This window comes from Pleurodeles waltl, chromosome 3_1 (assembly GCF_031143425.1).
Source record: "Pleurodeles waltl isolate 20211129_DDA chromosome 3_1, aPleWal1.hap1.20221129, whole genome shotgun sequence".
NCBI classification, from domain to species: domain Eukaryota; kingdom Metazoa; phylum Chordata; class Amphibia; order Caudata; family Salamandridae; genus Pleurodeles; species Pleurodeles waltl.
The window spans coordinates 1,838,261,600-1,838,277,294 of record NC_090440.1 but is presented as its reverse complement, the minus strand read 5'-3'; positions in this window follow the sequence as shown (position 1 = coordinate 1,838,277,294).

Genomic DNA, 15,695 nt, shown 5'->3' with positions numbered 1-15,695 from the left:
ACAACTGTTTGGAGCACAGGTCCTACAAACTTTGATTGCCAGGAAAATGGAGTTGTGGCAAAGAATCGTCGACTGGGTCAACTCAGTAGGCAGCCATCCACGCACAAGGGATGATACCAGGAACAGGTGGAACGACCTACGGGGGAAGGTAAGTTCCATGGCATCACAACACCAGATTGCCATGCACAAGACTGTCAGTGGGTCCCCATCTCCTCCCCCACAGTTCACATCTTGGGAGGAGAAGGTCTTGGACATTCTACAACCCGAGGACCTGACTGGAATACCTGGAGGACTGGACTCTGGTAAGTACCCACAACTTTCATGTCACACAATTGTCATGTCCTGCATGCTTCCTCACCACCCAAATACTCTCCATTTCACTGTATGTCTCACTACACCTCCCACCTATTCACCTAATGGCCCTTTCCTGCATGCCACACCTCCACCTAAAAAAACAACTGCCCACACAGCCCTCGACAAAGGCACGGATAGCATTAGATAATACTATCACGATGACTCCCACAATGCACTAAACCATCTACTTGAAAACCTGGAACGTGTACATCACACCACATCTCTTGCATGTCTGACTATTGTACAAGCGACACCAACTAGATGGTATGACTGAGGACCACTACATGGCAATGACAGCAATGCAATGGCACAGCACAATGGCAACAAAGCTAAATACAGATACAACTCTGTGAAAAATCCTAATGGCCATTCATCTAGATCTCCAACCCTAAAATGGACTGAGCATGGTATGGAAAGTAAGATGGCAGACTCCATGCACATGCACAACATGCAGAAACAGGACATTTAACCTTGCATACTCACATACTGTCCTCCCACTGGGACACCATAGTGCAATGTCCAACCATTTTGTGTGACATCTAGCAAGCCTGACTATTTATTAGGTAACAGTGCTAGACAGTCATGTGAAGTATCATACAGTACTTGAACCCATCCACAGTGCTATATGTACCAAATCTGAATGACAGCACCCAGCATGGAGTATGGAACACTTGTCACAGACTAGTATGTACCACAAATGTTATGCTGTGCAACATCTGTCATTGTCATAACTGGGAATCATGTGAAGACACTGTATGCATCTGACAAAGAGATAACCAAGCACACTTTCTATATTTAACTCAGTGTCTCACTCCATCCACAAGTACCCCTGTCAGTGCCACCATGGAGAGGATACCAGAGACTGCCAGCCCTCCTCTGGATGAAGGCCCCAGTGAGGACAACACAGCAGAATGTCAGGACAGTAACAACGTACCTGGCCCATCTGGAACACCTGGTCAGTCTACGACTTCCTGCCTCACCCTGCCACATCAACCCCCCTGTTGCTACATCACATCCAACGCTTTGTCCCCAAACCTGTCCCCCAAGGACTGTTCAAACTATTGTGTGGCCCACAGTACAGGGACCTGAGTCAATCCATGACACCCCAGACAATGAAGGTTCTGCTAACACTGGGAGTAAACACACCATGACAGGGGCACAGGCACCTATGGGCAGGGGTCGTGGGATGGAAGCTCCTCACCAGGAAACCATCTCCGAAGGCCTAGGGGCATACCAAAGTTCTCAGGAGAGGATGGGCCCACAATGGTGGGGAAAAACCAAGGCTACAGAGGGATTACCACCAGGAGGCCATGCAGCAGTGGCCTGCCCACAATGCCACCATGGCCTCCATTGCAGGAGTCCTGAGGGACAACAACACCACCCTGCATGGTTCCTCAACCCATCATCAGGCTCCTTTGGCTAGCAACCTTGCATTTGCCCCACCTACATCAGCGGCAGTTAGTGGGATGGAGGCCCTGCTGTTGTAGTTTAGCAGCGATTAGATTAAGCATTAGCAGAAGACATCTTGTATTTAGTAACTATTGTGAACATTTCGCAGAATCCATTTGTATTCATGGGAGCCATTTTCTCTGCCACATGCTGCCATGTGCTCACCATGTGCTCTGTCCTACCTTTCTGTTAACTACTCTTGAAAATCTGCCTAGTGACAAGTTATATTTAGCATCTCCCACTTTCACACATGCTCAGTAAGGTCTGCAGCTGTTAGTCCTTGAAAACTGTTAGCTCCTCCTACCTGTCGACTGTGCATTTTCCACATGACCTTACATGTATACAAGTCTTGCTTCTATAATTGTAGCACCTCCTTTTAGCCCCTGCGTGGGTCTAAAAGGACAATGCTCTCTCAGTTCAGTGTGCTACTTCAAGCATTACCTAAGGGTGCTGTTTGAACTGTAGTACCACCTCATGAGGTTAATAAACTTTGGCCCTCATTCTGACCCTGGCAGTCCTAGACCGCCAGGGCAGCGGGCAACGGAAGCACCGCCAACAGGCTGGCGGTGCTTCATTGCCCATTCTGACCGCGGCGGTAAAGCCGCGGTCAGAAAAGGGGATCCGGCGGTTTCCCGCCGGAATACCCCTGGCAGGGCTGAACCTCCATGGCGGCGCTGCTTGCAGGGATTCCGAACCCCTTCCCGCCAGCCTGTTTCTGGCGGTTTTGACCGCCAGGAACCGGATGGGGGAACGGGTGTCATGGGGCCCCTGGGGGCCCCTGCACTGCCCATGCCACTGGCATGGGCAGTGCTGGGGCCCTCTAACAGGGCCCCAGCCTGATTTTCACTGTCTGCATAGCAGAAAGTGAAAATCGAGACGGGTGCAACTGCACCCGTCGCACCCCTGCAACACCGCCGGCTCCATTCGGAGCCGGCTTCTGTGTTGCAGGGCCTTTCCCGCTGGGCCGGCGGGCGCTCCTTTGGCGGGCACCCGCTGGCCCAGCGGGAAAGCCAGAATGGCCTCCACGGTCTTTTGACCGAGGACCGGCCAAATGGCGGTAACCGCATGGCGGGCGGCTACCGCCGCCCGCCGCGGTCAGAATGACCGCCTTTGTCTTTTATTTCAGTTCCTGTGCCAACTTCTTCCTACATGGTCTGAGGACTTTGTGCAGAGAAAGGTGAACCCCTTGCACTAGTAGGCCTTGCTGAGGCTTACTTCAACAAATTGGTGCCCGAACAAGGACTCATCGGCGACTCGGATGCCCAACGGATTGGTCGCGATGAAGGATTGGGATCTCGCTGCGGACGATCAATGCCTGAGGAGACCAGAGTCTTGGCAACCACTGCGTTTTTCCCTGCTTTCTGATTTGACCATCCAGGTGGCGCCTGTCCTCGACTGAGATCCTTTTTGTTCATTCGTCATGCAGTGACCATTTGGTCGATTTTAGAACTTGGCAGTTGGAACCTGGACACCCTGTGATTGGTAAGAGCCGTTTTACGGCACTTGCTGTGGGTTTTGATGCCTTTGTTTGGTAATGTAGTTTAGCACTACTTACTGTGGCTCTGGTGTTTTGGGTGACTAGTCAATTTGTGTCCTTTGAATTGATATATAAATTGCAATTTATATAGGCAGATAATGAGGAGAATTTTCTCCAATTTAATTTTGATTTGAACGGCACCTTAAGTGCTACTTTGATTATAATATTGCATATTTTGCACTATTTTTGGCGTGCCTGTTTTTAGCGCACTTTGTAGGATGTGTTGCTTTTGTAATGGTACCAATTTGAGACTGGAAGAATCGCAACCGGCACCCCCAGAGGGGACGCCAAATAGAGATATGTATCTTAAACATGGGCTTTCTTCTATAATGTACAGCACATTATGGAATAAATACACTCGTGCGGATCCTGAGTTACGTTGGCCTATGCATGGGTCATTTGATTTGCGAAAGATTGAGTATGTGGAACAATGTATGTGTAAGCGAAAGTCTAGGCAAGATATGGTTGGCTGTGTACGAATGTCTGAGAAAGAAGAGCGTGGACGGCTGATGCAATCAGGCGTTTAATGAAATTATATGTTACGGCAGTCCGCTTGCAAGAGGAGAAAAGGGCTGTGGACGTAGTTGCACGGACATCTGAGACTGGTGGGGTGCAAGCTTCCATCTTCGGAACAGATAAGATTATGATAGTTCATGCGAAACCAATGCGGGTGGCCTCGCCTTTGTATGTTCCTCCTAAAGGATTGGGTACAAGTGATGATAAAACTTCTGTTGATGCTAAGGGTTATTTTATTTATAATTGGGTGTATACTCCTTGGAATAGTGCAGATGTAATGGCACTTAAAACAGCATTACCTGACCCATGGAAAAATCCAGCCGCCTTTTATGAGGAAGTTGAGGGAGCAATTAGTTCTTGTACTATGACTTTGGACACCTTGATTCTTTTGTTTTGCCTGAAGGTGTGGCTCTCATACAATATGTTGATGATATTTTGTTGGCGGCTGATACCCCTGAGCAATGTGAAAAGTGCACTTTGTCCTTACTTTCTTTTCTTGCTTCACACCATCATAAAGTGTCACGAAAGAAATTGCAATATTGTAGACCAAAGGTAACCTATTTAGGTCACCTTTTGTCTAAGGAGGGCCGTGCACTTACATCAGATCGTATTCAAGCAATTTTAGACACACCAGTACCCTCTACTCAGAAAGATGTTCGGGCATTCCTTGGTCTTACTTCTTTTTGTAGGCAATGGATATTAGGGTTTTCACACATTGTCACACCTTTGCTAGCACTTTTGACTAAAGATACTCCAATGCCCCTCCCATGGACAGATGAATGTGAGACTGCTTTCAGGCAGCTGCGACAAGCCCTTTGTTCTGCACCAGTGTTAGGTACTCCAGATTACATGAAGCCTTTTGCACTTTACGTACATGAGAAAGATGGATGTGCATTGTCAGTTTTAGTACAGACACATGGCGATAAGCAGCGTCCCTGTGCATATTTTCCAGCAGTACTTTATCCTGTCGCTCGAGCGTTGCCTGGGTGTTTTCGTTCAGTTGCCGCAACAGCTGTGTCAATACGTCAGAGTGAAGGGATAGTTTTGTCACATAAGCTGTTGGTGTTAGTACCCCATGCGGTTGATGCTCTTTTAAATCAAACAAAGACACAACATTTAACTAGCGCCCGTATAACGGGATATGAGTTGACATTGCTGGCTCCTCACATTACACTGAAGAGATGTGCAACACTAAATCCAGCCACTTTGTTGCCATATCCGGTGACTCAGCCTCAGTCACAAGAAACACATGATTGTATATTCCTTACCGAAGAACAGACAAAGGGTCGTATTGATTTACAAGATACGCCCCCTTTAGATGTAGACGGGGAATTGTGGGTTGATGGGTCTTGTTTGAAGTTGCCAGATGGTACGACCTCAGCTGCATATGCAATCACCACAATACACACAGTAGTGGAGACAGCTCGTATACCACAGAAGTCAGCTCAAGCAGCTGAACTCATAGCTTTGACACGAGCATGTGAGCTTAGTACTGACTTAAGTGTGAACATTTATACAGACAGCCGCTATGCTTTTGGAGTGGCTCATGATTTTGGTTTGCTTTGGAAGGAGAGAGGCTTTCTCACATCCCACGGGATGCAGATAATGCACGGAGAATTATAGTGCATAATAGTGCATAACCTCTTGACTGCATTGACATATCCAAAGAAACTAGCTATTGTAAAATGTAGTGCACATAAGAAAGTGACCGATAAGATAGGGCAAGGTAATGCTCTTGCAGTCCGCGTAGCACGTGAGACTGCGATGCAGCGAAGTACTACTTCTATGTATGTAGTGAAGTCACAAGCTGAACGTTGGCATAATGCTAGACAAGGCATATTAGATATACAGAAATCTGCTTCTGTGAAAGAACGTGAGCAATGGTCTGAAGATGGAGAATTGGATGATGAGGGCTGTTGGCGGAATAAGCAGATGGATAAATGGAAATTGCCTATAGCTTTTGTACAACCTATGGTTCAGATGGCACATGGACTGGCACATGTTGGAGCTTCAACAATAACGAAGTTGCTTATGCAAGTTTGGGAGCATCCAGAAATTTCCAGTACAGCTAAGAGAGTAGTACAGTCTTGTTTGATCTGTTTTCAATACAATCCTGGAAAAGGGACACGTACTCCTGCGGGAGGGTTTGCTACACCAACTGCACCTTTTGAAGTTCCACAAATGGATTATATTCAGCTTGAACGCTGCAACAATTTAAAGTATGTCTTGGTGGTGGTTTGTGCCTTCAGCAAATGGATAGAGGCGTACCCCACAAAGGATAATACTGCCATTACCACAGCGAAGGTGCTTTTGAAATAATTTTTCCCTAGGTTTGGTGTTTGCAGACTTTTATGGAGTGATAACGGACCTCATTTTGTTGGGGAAGTTATTAAGTATGTCCTGAAAGGATTAGGGATCAAACAGAAGTTCCATGCGGTTTTCCACCCACAATCAGCAGGGTTGGTGGAAAGGTATAATGCTACTTTGAAGCTGAAGTTAGCGAAGATACAGGCTTCCACATCCTTAACTTGGCCGGATGCATTACCGTTGGCATTATTGTCTATTAGGTCAGTGCCACACTCCCGACTCGGCCATGAGGTGGTATTTGGGAGGCCAATGAATATTTGGGGAGTTCCTAAGCCAAAATCTGAATATGATGTACCTTGTGTCCTGATGAATGATTATTTGGCACAGTTAACCGACAATTTGGTTTCTATTCATCAACAGGTTCGAGAAGCACTTCCTGACAGATCTACAGGTGAAGGCCATAAACTCCGACGTGGTGACCAGGTGATGATTAAGTCTTTTGAAAGATCAAGCAGCTTGGAACCAAGGTGGCGAGGCCCAGAACAGGTGCTCCTTGCGACAAGGACAGCAGTTCGAGTGACGAACCGAAAGAATTGGGTCCATAGTACTCACTGCAAGAGAGTGCTACCTGCCTTGGTGGAACCTGCTGTGCTGACCGATCATCGAGAGATTTTGACTATGGAGAAAGGCCGTGCTATATCACCTGACGAATCTGCAGAGGTCTTCCCGGACCATACGACTTCTGGAGTGTCGCGATATATTTTGAGACCGAGGAAAGAATCTGAAAATGTTTTGAAAAAACTGGTTGAGCTACCGCCCTGGGTTAGTGAAACGGAGAGCCAAAGTGGCAAGGGGGGGGGGGGACCAGCCATGCATTAGAGTAGTGCCACCCGTCTTGGCCCGTGGTGAAGAAATCAGCGGCTGCCCAGGGATAAGAGATCCAACGATTGTTTTTAATTCATTTCTGAAAGGGTCGATTATCACTGTTGCTAAAATAAATAACAAACTGATCATTAGTACTATGGGGTTTGTTGTTGTTTTGGTGGTTACAGCAAACATCACCTGGTTTGTTGAAAAGAAGGCTCCTGCTCGTGAGTTTTTTGTTGCCACTACTCCAGTACCAGAGGATCACTATTACTTTACACTTCCCTATCAGGAGCAGAAGCACCGTCAATCGTACTTCAATAATACTTTCATTCAGATGTTACATCATACTCATAATGCTACAAATACTACTAACTGTTGGGTATGTAGAATGATACCTGCGCATCAAAAGAAAGGAGGAACACCTTTCATTCCTCTTCCTTTTTCACACAATGGTTCTTGTCAAGCTTGGTACACGCTTTTGTTTGCATCTGGAAAACGTACAGAGGGCGTCCTTCTTTTTTGCCTTAATAAAGTATGCTACCAAGACAAAGATGGGTATCCCCAAGCCAAAGGAACTAAATGGGAATGGGAAGAGTATCAACTGGACAATGTTTCAGTACCATATGTCTTCACAAATATAAGAGACTCTGACAAGAAAGAACAATTTGTGATTTCTGTTACAAAAACTAAAGCAGATTTATGTATACGTAGCATTGGGTGAATTCCAGTAGGGATAAGCGATTGTACCTTGATTTTAACTATTGAGGGTGTAAATAATAGTAGTTTTACAGCTTCACATAATACATATTTTGTTTGTGGTAACTATGGATATTACCAACTACCTGTTGGGTGGTCAGGTGTGTATTATGTATCTTTTCCATTACCCCCTGTGTTTTTGGCCCCTGCATCATATCACCGAGATTTAAAACTGTTCAATGACATCATTAACAATAGATATAAAAGGGCAATAAGTACAAATGAGGTAGACCAAACAGATACTAGCCTGCAACAATATGTTGATTTTAATTTAGGATTGTTCCCCTTTGTGGGTGCTGCGTTAAACAGTAGGAAAGTGAGACGATTGACTAGGGTTGTGGAAGCTGTTACCAATCAGGCAGCTCTGGCACTTGGAAATATTACTGAGGAGCTCCAAATTGCGAGGATTGTAGCGCTCCAAAATCGTATGGTACTAGATGTGATATTAGCTGACCGAGGTGGTGCATGTCGCATCATCGGTAGTAGTTGCTGTGTTTTCATTCCCGATCACTCACCTTCAGTATATGATGCAATATCTAAATTGCATAAAATTGCTGCAGAAATCCGCACAGAGACTGGTACTTGGACTTTTTCTGGATGGTTTGGGGCTCTTGTTTCCGCCTGGGGCTGGAAACTACTGACTATCCTGTGTGTAATGATTACAATATTTTTCACATGCTGTATCTGTATTCAGTGTGGTCCAATGTTCTGCTCCATGTGTATTACTGCTTGTATGCCTGCCAAAAGAAATATTACAGAAATGAAAGCACAACATATGTTAGATAAGGAAATAGCTGAAATGATGAGCATAAATATACAAGATGAATATTTAGATTATCCCAGAAAGACGAATGTCTTCAGCTAATGCTGAAAGGGTCGTCTGTTGTAGTTTAGCAGCGATTAGATTAAGCATTAGCAGAAGACATCTTGTATTTAGTAACTATTGTGAACATTTCACGGAATTCATTTTGTATTCATGGCAGCCATTTTCTCTGCCACATGCTGCCATGTGCTCACCATGTGCTCTGCCCTACCTTTCTGTTAACTACTCTTGAAAATCTGCCTAGTGACAAGTTATATTTAGCATCTCCCACTTTCGCACATGCTCAGTAAGGTCTGCAGCTGTTAGTCCTTGAAAACTGTTAGCTCCTCCTACCTGTCGACTGTGCATTTTCCACATGACCTTACATGTATACAAGTCTTGCTTCTATAATTGTAGCACCTCCTTTTAGCCCCTGCGTGGTTATAAAAGGACCATGCTCTCTCAGTTCAGTGTGCTACTTCAAGCATTACCTAAGGGTGCTGTTTGAACTGTAGTACCAGCTCATGAGGTTAATAAACTTTGTCTTTTATTTCAGTTCCTGTGCCAACTTCTTCCTACATGGTCTGAGGACTTTGTGCAGAGAAAGGTGAACCCCTTGCACTGGTAGGCCTTGCTGAGGCTTACTTCAACACTGCCAGGGTAACCACAGACCTCAGACACCCCTCTCTCTGTAGCAGGAGAACCCCACTGCAAATGTGGATGTCTACCCAGCAGATGCCAAGGCTACACCCACTGCCAGAAAGTGAACCTTACCTGATTTGTCTCCATTGTGTGCCACTGAGACACCCTGTTGACTGTTCAGAGATATAACTCCATTTTCCCACGGCACTTGGATACTGGATCTGTGCAACAAACTGCTGTAGCAGCTACTCTGATGATTCCATCCACCATGACCTCACTCATCACCGTTATGTCATTTTATGCACCTATATTTGACTTTCAATATTATGATATGCACAATAAATCACCATTGAACACAGCTACTGTATATGTGTCTTTAATAAAACATCTACAATTGTCATGCTTCCCAACTGTGGTCTGGTTAGGCCCCCCTACATCGAACAGGCAGTGTAATGGACAGCAGAGGAAGGCACCCTCAGCAGGAGACAAATCAACAGATTTGTCCCAGGACAGATGTCGGAGAGGTAGAATCCATGGCCACACAAAAGTATAGTCAGTATTCCAACCTGCAAAAAAACCATGACAGAGAATACCATCAGGATGGAAGGCATGGTGTCACACAAAGCACATATGCAAGTCATAGATGTCATGCCCAGTGTAGAATACCTCCTAGGCAGGGGCCCACAGATATTACCACTCATCACCAGTCACAGACTAATCACAAATCATTTACCTGCCATCTCTTATGTACAACCCTCATGTCTGGAATCATTTAGCAATGGCTAATGACTATGAATGCCTCACGCCATAGGTAGCAGAGGCACAGATTATAAACCACACTCAGTAGGTGGAATGATATGAGAACAGGAGAATGCAGCAAACATAGCTCAATACTGGTTTGTCTATTTGGTAACTGTAGTGAACACACATGTTAGAGCTAAACCACTTACAGTGCACCTTACATTCAATTAGAGTGCTTCCACAACTCACACATAGGGATAGGACCACATTACACCCCCACTGATACATCATATCAGGAGGACTATTTTCACCATACACCTCTGAATGTGGACATTCAAGATTTAAAAAAAACCACTCTGCATACCTGTATGTCACTGGAAGTACTGATTGATGAGTTCTGTTCTAGAGTTTGCTGCACCTTCTTTCTCTGGCTCCTCATCACTTGCCATTTCAGCATTTCCAGTCACTGGTCCAGCTGCCTCACCCTCATCAGCTAGCAATGGTATTTGATGTCTCAGGAGTAGATTGTGGAGCATGCAGCAGGCAACACTGATTTGGCATACCTTTTGGGGTGAGTAGAGGAGGGAACCTCCAGATAGGTCCAGGCACCTGAATCTTGCCTTCAGGAGGCCAAACGAGCGCTTGATTATACACCTTGTCCTCCTGTAGGCCTCATTGAAACGGAGTTCCCCTTCCGTGGCAGAGTACCTCACTGGTGTCAACACCCAAGGAAGATTTTGGTAGCCAGAGTCACCTGTGTGCACAAATGTAGCACTTGTGAAATAATAGGTACAGTGACTGGTCAGATTGTGATGGTGTCATAACAGTTAAATATCTACATATGCATACATACCAAGGAGCCAGGCCCTCTCTGTGTGTAGTTGTTCCCTCATGTGTGGGACATTTGCTATTCCGCAAAATGTAGGAGTCATGCACTGATCCTGGAAACTTGGCTGTCACTTGTGAGATGTACTGGTCTGTCAGAACACCATCTGAACATTTATGGAGTGGTAGTTCTTCGTGTTCCTGTACAGCTGTTCATTGGCACTGGGAGGGACCAGGGCACCATGGGTGCCATGAATGGCCCCTATCACATGAGAAATGTGTCCCATATCATAAATGTCTGCCTTCACATGGGCCAAGTCCGAACGTTGGGGGAACCTGATATAGCTGACCAGGTGCTTTAACAGAGCACACAGAACATCCTTGAAGACAAGACTGAACATGGGCTGAGACATCCCTGCTCTTAAGGCCACTGTGTTCTGAAAGGAGCCTGTGGCCAGGTAGTGTAGCACTGACAAGACTTGTACAATGGGAGGGATGCAATAGTGATTGCGTATGGCAAGAGATCTTGCTCCAACTGTGTACATAGATCCATGATGGTCTGACGATTCAGACAATATGTCTGGATTACATGCCTGCTCTCCATTGTTGCAAGGCAAACTAGTGGACGGTACACTGGTTGTTGTCTCAATCTGCTCATGGCAGGACATCTATTGAGAGGAGAGAATGTACAATGAGTAAAGCAGTTTGCACACGTAAGCACCACATAGTATATTAGCTCACACCTAACACTATAGGGGATGCGTTGTACTGCTGATATATACAATAACAGCCATGGTTATACACATGTTACACCCTCATTGCTGCACACTGGTTGACATGTAAGTCGTATAGACATATGTCAGATGTGTAATTGAACATCTCTGGCTGACTGAACTGTGCTGCACTGATCACACATTTATTATTGTAATCAAGCCATATATAGCCCTTGCCTATGTGCCTAGGAGTAGCTAAACATAGCTATCGACATTCACACAGCCTCAATAAGTCACTGTGTCAAGAATGTTACAATTTGAAACACTTCCATGATGGCACAACATAGGGTATACCACTATTTGGGCGAGTATGTGCATGGCACACTTAATTAGACTCATCCATTGATTAAAAGTGCGCAAAATGGCAGTCTCCTTTCCTGCTGTAGTGGACATTTGGAAGTGATCTCAGTCCGCTGGCGGATGTTGTCATTGTGGTAGGCAGTCGAAACCACTGTCATTGGTTAACATTGCTGCCTGTGGCGGACTTGGGCCAATGGCGATAACCGCCAGCGGTGACGGTCCTGTATGTGGCATCCGTGACTGCCATTTTCTGCAGCCTTGCTCCCTTGACTCCTGACACTGTTGCTAGCAAGACCGCCACAATGTGAGCTGCTGTGTACTGCCTCTGCCTCCTGCAGGAGATGGGGCCCCTGCCTTCACCCTGGAAGAACTGAAGAAGCTGGTGGAGGAGGTCCTACCCCTGTATGAACAGCTAAATGGGGCACCAGAGGAGCAGGTGAGTTCAATAGACCAGCCATGTGTGATAGGGGTTGCGAGTGACAGTGATTCGGGCATCTGTACTGGTGAGGGAGTATATGCATGCAGATGATATGTAGTGAAGGCGTGTGGGCAGATAGGATGGGTATGTGTGGGCACTTGCGGTGACAGATGTCTAGAGTCTGCTCCTGTTGGCATGGTGCATGTGAACATGACTTTCTCCTTTTGTCTGTATCATACATGCAGGTGAATGCCCATCAGAAGAAAGGGATCTGGCGTGCCATCGCCAAGCAAGTGCGGACCCTGGAGAGCCATAGCCGGCGCAGCACCCATTGTCGCAAGTGGTGGGAGGACCTGAGACACTGGGCCCGGAAGACCACAGAGGCGCAGCTGGTGATGTCTTCCCAACGAGAGAGTAGTACCTGTCGGAGCCTGACTCCCCTAATGGCCCACATTTTGGCGGTAGCCTACCCTGAGGTGGATGGGTGTTTGAGGGCAGCACAGTAGCCACCAGTCGGTGAGTACTAATTGTATCCAGGTACTTGGCTCTGGTTGTATGATGTTTGCTGTCCCACTGTAGCTTCTGTAACAATTTAGTAAGTGCAACATGTATGTAGACCAGTGGACATATGTAGTTCCCATCTTGCCTGAGTAATAGATGTGGCTTCATGGTTTGCTATCAGTAAATTACATCTCCATGTCTGCATGTGGAGATGGTCCAATGACAATGCCACATGTGTTACTCCATCCTGCCTTTTCTATGGATGTGAGCTTGTGTATCACCCTACCCATTGAGTATGACCTAGTCCATCCATCAGTATATGAGCATTAGGGGCTCTAATGTGTCTGTCCATTCCCATATGCATTGATCACATGTACAGGTACAGGGACTATAGACATCTAGTAGTGGTACAGCTATAGACTCCATGTGAGGTAGCCATCTCATTTCCACCACAGATATGGCCTGTATAGGACTGCACTTATGGCTTAGTAGTTGTATCCACATTATCAGTTCATCTTCAATCTATGGGGTATGTGAAGGTAGCAACGGTAGGCTAATATGATTTGGGTGTCTGATTTGGTATAATTGGAGTCATCATGCATTTCCATGGGCTTGACTTGTGGGGATATATCCTTCAACCCAAAGGGTTGTTCTAGAGGAGGTAGGTGGCTAGGCAGATTTTGCCTTTGACAATATGCTATGGCAATACCATGTGTGCCAATGCCCTACAAATTACAGTGCAACATAGCTCAGTTGCAGCCTATATCATGTCTCAATGGTTACTTGGGGGCACATCTGAAGAAGTGGGACAATGACTGCTAACCGTGGGCTAGCTGATGTGGGTAATTTTGACAGGATGAGGTTTTCTTTGACTTATGAAATGGTGATAAGATCTTTATGTTGTATCATCATTCCTGTAGCTGTCCTTTTAGTAGTGGGATATGTTGTCAGTGCAATGGCATTCATGCATTTGTGCATAATGCATACATGTCATTTCCATCTGACATGTGTGTTGTCTGGACTTAGGTACAGGTAATCACAAGTCAGGAATGGTGTGAGTGATGTAGGTTTGCTCATTTTGTGAAGTAGAACTACTATAAATGCATGTTTGGTGGAATGGTAGGTGTCCTATGATGTTATATGTGGCTTCCTGGAGTTAATTAGTTGTGACACTGCACTCAGTGATTGTCTGTGGATGTGCCATGTGTGCAATGTAGGCCATTGTAGATGCACATTGATGTATGAATTGTTGTGGTGTATATGTGTTAGCTGTCTGCAGATTTTCCTCTGTGATTGTGTCAAACTAATCACATGGCTGTACACATCAGATGTGACCTGTATGGGATTCCAGCTTGTAGCTGCTACATCAGTTAATTGATCCATATTGGCATTTATGTACAGTGTGTTAGGTCAGCCATATTATGTGACTGGCAGGTGCTGTGTGGTGAGTGGAGTAGTCTTTACAATCAAGGGACATTACAGATGGACATGGACTGATCAGGTGTAGTTCCAGTACAACTCTGATGTGTATTGTTCAGTCACCTGCTCTTCTAATAGAAGGTAGGAGTATGGAAAGGTCTGTTCAGGAATCAAGTAGTCATTTGTACTTCAGCCAGTGCATGATGTGCGTGCAGACATGACTTTGCTGGTGATCATGTGGATTACTCCAGTTGTGCTAACTTACATGGCTTGACATACGTGGGTGGCTAGCAGTGACATGTTGTGACATGATGTAGGATATGTGTAATGCCAACAGAGATAGCCTAGCCAGGAGACGTTTACCTACAGATGTGCAGGTTTAAATGTGTGTGTATGAGAATTATTTTACCCTTCTATGTCCCTCTCACTCTTCTCCCTTCCTCTCTCTCTCTCTCAATTTGTGTGCATTAGCATCTGAAGGCAAAGGAGATGTGGCACGGGGATGGGGATGCTGCAGGCCACAGGACCCGGAGTGCTGCGACAAGCGACATCAAGGGCCCCAGTGGTACGGAGGGTGAGGGGAATGCCATGGGGGAGACCAGATCTTCCACTTCAACTTCGGAATCTTCATTCAGTGGACACTCCCTGGCAGTGGCGGACCCTTCTGGGTCCACCCCAGCACCATCTTTGTCCACCACCCTCCTTACTACCACTGCCCTCCCAGTAGCTTCCCACCCAATTGTCCCTGCCCGCTCACCCAGGAGGGTGGGCATCTCCTTCCCCACAGGCATCTCCCTCTCTGCTCCAGTCAGCCCTGCTGCCCTCAGAGAGGAGGCTATTGACCTCCTGAGGTCCATCTCTGTGGGTCAGTCGACCATCATGAATGCCATCAAGGGACTAGCAGCTCAAGTGCAACAGATTAATGTGTTCCTGGAGGGCATTCACAGTGCACTGGCTGGCCTACAGAGATCCTTTCAGGCTCTGGCCTCCACACTGACGGCAGCGAGTCACCATTTTTCTTCCGTCCCCCCTCCACCTACCTCTTCCCAATCCCACACCCCTCTTTCCCGTCTCAGCCAAAGCACACAGACAGATACACATGCACCCACCTTAACATGCAAGGCTACAGCTGACAGACACAAGCACCACAAGACCTACCACCGCCATGCACACAAACAACACCCACCTGCAGACACACCAACATCCACTACCTGCACAGACTCTCCCACCACCCCCACCTTCACAGACACTACATTGGACACACCTGCAAAAACTACACCAACGTTCTGAGATACAGCCACCACTCCAATCCTACAGTCACCACAATAGCAGACCCACAGACATCCACCCCAGTCACCACATCTGCAGACACCACAGTCACTGACACACCCACATACAGCACATTGTCCATACCTGCAGACACTACCCCAACAGACACCCATCCACCATAGCATCTCCCAGCACCTCCTCCCCCTCCTCAAACGATAC